Genomic DNA, 5,000 nt, shown 5'->3' on the forward strand with positions numbered 1-5,000 from the left:
GATACTTTTTTTCCTACGAGCCACCGTTTCTGAGATAATAACTATTCAAAAACTTATAAAAACGCGCTAAGTACACTACTACCTCATAGGTGGCGTGGAAACTAACTTTTTGAATCTAACACTAAGTATTGATACATTTTTAATGGATAATTTTACGATCTACAATTTTTGTCCGAGATACTTTTATGATAAAACTTACCTACCGTTTTGCTGAAAATCGCGAAAAACGAATGTGATTAAGTAAGTAAGTAAGTAAGTACGTAAGTAAGTAAGTAAGCAACTAAGTAAGTAAGTAAATAGGTAAGTAAGTAAGTAAGTAAGAAAGAATTACGTTTAAAGATATTTATTTCTCATTAAAAACATAATATTGTCACTTACATGAGAACATAAAAATATGATGTAATAATTTATCCGCCGTTCTTTAGATGTTCAGTACATACATGTTACACATTATAGTACTTATTCTTCTTCACAAAATTTAAGATTACACACTTTTACAGGGCACTGTCACATAACAAACAATTTCAGACATGTGTTTTATAAAAACTTTGAAACAATATAGTCTGATAGGTCACGTTTAAATGTTTTTAGTGACCTAATCTTTTTGAGAGATGAAGGTAGACTATTAAAAAGTGGTGCGCCCTCGTAAATAAACATACGCTTGCCGTAATTTGTTCTTGTCTTAGGTAGTATCAAGTAGCTGGCTCGTCTCGTGCTGCGTTTAGACGTTTACATGTTTAGTTTGGGTGAGTAAGATTGATGTATGATAAGAATTTTGATTTGATTTGAAATATATTTTTTTTTGGAGGTTTTTTATTTGGTTTCGGAGGGAAAATGAAATGTACGTGTCGCGCGTTTATTACTGAACATTATCGTACTCGTTATTAATAAAGTAAAAAAAAAAAAAAAAAAAAAAAAAAAAAAAAAAAAAAAAAAAAAAAAAAAAAAAAAAAAACGATTTTTTCTTCGAAGCCGCAATGCATATTCAATATTATGTTATTAATAAATAGTAAAATCAAATCAAAATCACTTTATTCACATATCAGAGAGTTTACACGTTCATATCGTTCGCGTGCACCACACATACGGCAGTCGGCGTCGAGAGTCGAGTCCGTAGCGAACGGTTCGCGACGCCGAATTCAACGCCGCTCAAGTTTTTTCTTGTAAAAAGAGTGAAAAACGCACGCGACAAAAATACAAAAACGCGCACAACACCAACCACCCCCAGCCACAACAACTGCTGCTGTTTTATTATTCTCGTCGTCGTCATCGTCATTCATATTTTATTTAATATATATTTATATTTGAGTAAGTTTGTGAATGCGCGCGATGATAACGACGATGATATAATAACAATACGGTTGTTGGTACTCTCGGGGCAGAGAGCTGGTGTGTCTGTGTCTGTGTTTGTGTCGCGCGTTGTTTTATATGTTCTTTTTTTACAATATAAAAAATGAGACAGACTCACCGCGCTGTGTCGATCGAGCGTTTTCGAGTTTCCCTATGCGGATGATATTTGATTTGGTGATTTGAAAGGTTTTTTGTGATTTCGTTTCTCATAATTCCTCTCTTCACTCTCTCTACAGTATCATACGCTGCGGCGATCCTCGTCACGTTGAAAGCGATCGTGTAAATTTTTTGCGCGCACCAAGACGCCGACTGGGCTTCGACGGTTTCCCTCTGTTAAGATTTTTAACGTGAGGGCCCGCAAGCCGGAACGCGTCGCGCATTTCACGCGTGCGAGACGTTCACGCTCCTCTCAAGCACCGGGCGTCGATCCGATTTGTGATCACGACGTGTACCGATATTAATACGTTGATACCGCTTCTATTGCGTGTCATCATTTTTATTATTACCCGAAGGGACTCTCGTTACTGAACTTTCATAACATACAATCGGCCCATCGCCGATTTATGATTCGTTCAACGCGCACCGTATGCCTTTGAGATATATAGTATACAGTGCGCGAACGGATATCTCACGATATGTTCAAGATGTCATAGTCGCGACGCCCTAAGGGGAGATCGCGACGCATGACGCGCTGAGCGCGACAACAATCGTTGTTTGCAGCAGCTCCCTGGTTGATCCTGCCAGTAGTTATATGCTTGTCTCAAAGATTAAGCCATGCATGTCTCAGTGCAAGCCGTATTAAGGCGATACCGCGAATGGCTCAATATATCAGTTTTGGTTCCTTAGATCTTACTCAGTTACTTGGATAACTGTGGTAATTCTAGAGCTAATACATGCAATCAGAGCTCTGACCAGTGATGGGATGAGTGCTTTTATTAGATCAAAACCAATCGACGGAGGGCCTCGCGTCCGAAGTCGTTAATTTTGATGAATCTGGATAACTTTTGCCGATCGCATGGTCCAGTACCGGCGACGCATCTTTCAAATGTCTGCCTTATCAACTTTCGATGGTAGTTTCTGCGACTACCATGGTTGTCACGGGTAACGGGGAATCAGGGTTCGATTCCGGAGAGGGAGCCTGAGAAACGGCTACCACATCCAAGGAAGGCAGCAGGCGCGCAAATTACCCACTCCCGGCACGGGGAGGTAGTGACGAAAAATAACGATACGGGACTCTTACGAGGCCTCGTAATCGGAATGAGTACACTTTAAATATTTTAACGAGGAACAATTGGAGGGCAAGTCTGGTGCCAGCAGCCGCGGTAATTCCAGCTCCAATAGCGTATACTAAAATTGTTGCGGTTAAAAAGCTCGTAGTTGCATTTGTGCGCCGCGCTGTCGGTGCATCGCATCCGCGGTGATACTGACACGTCTGCGGAGCATATCGTCGGTGAGCCGGCGGTAAAACGCCGGTTCAATATCAAAATCCTATCGCGGTGCTCTTCAGTGAGTGTCGAGATGGGCCGACAATTTTACTTTGAACAAATTAGAGTGCTCAAAGCGGGCTCAAAATGCCGCTTGAATATTTCGTGCATGGAATAATAGAATATGATCTCGGTTCTATTTTGTTGGTTTTCAGAACTCCGAGGTAATGATTAATAGGGATAACTGGGGGCATTCGTATTGCGACGTTAGAGGTGAAATTCTTGGATCGTCGCAAGACGAACATCAGCGAAAGCATTTGCCAAAGGTGTTTTCATCAATCAAGAACGAAAGTTAGAGGTTCGAAGGCGATTAGATACCGCCCTAGTTCTAACCGTAAATATGTCATCTAGCGATCCGCCGACGTTACTACAATGGCTCGGCGGGCAGCTTCCGGGAAACCAAAGATTTTGGACTCCGGGGGGAGTATGGTTGCAAAGCTGAAACTTAAAGGAATTGACGGAAGGGCACCACCAGGAGTGGAGCCTGCGGCTTAATTTGACTCAACACGGGAAATCTCACCAGGCCCGGACACCGGAAGGATTGACAGATTAACAGCTCTTTCTTGATTCGGTGGGTGGTGGTGCATGGCCGTTCTTAGTTGGTGGAGCGATTTGTCTGGTTAATTCCGGTAACGAACGAGACTCTAGCCTGCTAAATAGGCGTCGTCATTTAGGTGTGCGCGGCTTCAGGGTCGCGCAACTCACTGGCGGCGTATTAAAATTCTTCTTAGAGGGACCGGCGGCTTCGAGCCGCACGAGATTGAGCAATAACAGGTCTGTGATGCCCTTAGATGTCCTGGGCCGCACGCGCGCTACACTGAAGGAATCAACATGTTCTCCCTGGCCTAGAGGCCCGGGCAACCCGTTGAAACTCCTTCGTGCTGGGGATTGGGGTTTGCAATTATCCCCCATAAACGAGGAATTCCTAGTAAGCGCGAGTCATAAGCTCGCGTTGATTACGTCCCTGCCCTTTGTACACACCGCCCGTCGCTACTACCGATTGAATGATTTAGTGAGGTCTTCGGACCGACACGCGGTGGCTTCGCGGCCGTCGGCGTTGCTGGGAAGTTGACCAAACTTGATCATTTAGAGGAAGTAAAAGTCGTAACAAGGTTTCCGTAGGGGAACCTGCGGAAGGATCATTAACGTGTAACGGTCGCGTGCGCGAGCGTTGTCGCCGACACGCTTCGCTCACAGCCGACTGTTGACGATGATAACTTCAATCACGTGTCAATCACTGATTATTTTCGCGCTCGCGATGTGCTCTCTGTGCTACGTTGTCGCGTTTGCCGCGCGCGCGCTGACATCTCCCGCCGCATGTGGGGGGTGTCCGGCACGACGTCTCCGGCACGACGCTTCGGCGGGCGCGGTTCGCATGTACGCGACGCGCGTGCGTCTCGCGACGCGCTCATGTCGAGTGCGAAGCGAGTCGAGATCACGACGTACGCGCAATGCGTGCGTCACATAATATTTTGTTACACACAGAGATCGTTCACGTATTTTCTAAATATAAAAAACTATTACCCTGAACGGTGGATCACTTGGCTCGCGGGTCGATGAAGAACGCAGTTAACTGCGCGTCATAGTGTGAACTGCAGGACACATTTGAACATCGACATTTCGAACGCACATTGCGGTCCGTGGAGAAATATCCAGGACCACTCCTGTCTGAGGGCCGGCTGCATAAAAGAATACGACGACGCCGTCGCTGTATGCTGACAACACTGTTTGCGCGCCTAAAAAACGTGTAAAACGAGTGACGGTCTTCGGGCCGGGCTCGGGTAAACCCCGCCGGTTTTCCGGGGCCCGCTCGATCCGTTCGAAAATGTAAAATAAGCCGCAACGCGTGGTGCTGCTCGCGTGCAACGCCGTCTCCGCCTCACGCCCGACGTGGGTCACGGAGACGGGCGCGGTACCGGGGCGCGCTCGTTCGCTGTCACACGCGGATATCTCGTGATTAATTTTAATTAATCTATGCAGAGCTCTCTATGTGAACGGCGTGCGTGGCTGCGCCTTCGGTTCGCGTCCCGTGCGCTGCACGTGTTATTTCGGCCCGACGTGAGCGTGCAAACGAGTAGGCGGACTCGACGTCCGAAGGGCGCTTCGATCGCGGTACGTGCGCGGGTCGACGATACGTCGTTGAGACTTATTGGCGGCGCGCGCACG

The 5,000-nt window shown here is 46.2% G+C and overlaps 2 non-coding genes across 2 annotated transcripts; both read left to right on the forward strand.

Moving 5' to 3' along the window:
- Window positions 1-2,074: 2,074 nt before the first annotated feature.
- On the forward strand, window positions 2,075-3,979 carry LOC126977661 (small subunit ribosomal RNA). Its single transcript, XR_007732335.1, has one exon. It is a non-coding gene; the product is annotated as a small subunit ribosomal RNA (ribosomal RNA).
- Window positions 3,980-4,355: 376 nt separating this feature from the next.
- On the forward strand, window positions 4,356-4,512 carry LOC126977589 (5.8S ribosomal RNA). The gene has a single exon (XR_007732262.1). It is a non-coding gene; the product is annotated as a 5.8S ribosomal RNA (ribosomal RNA).
- The last annotated feature ends 488 nt before the right edge of the window (window positions 4,513-5,000 follow it).

Source organism: Leptidea sinapis, chromosome 45 (genome assembly GCF_905404315.1).
Source record: "Leptidea sinapis chromosome 45, ilLepSina1.1, whole genome shotgun sequence".
Taxonomy (NCBI): Eukaryota; Metazoa; Arthropoda; class Insecta; order Lepidoptera; family Pieridae; genus Leptidea; species Leptidea sinapis.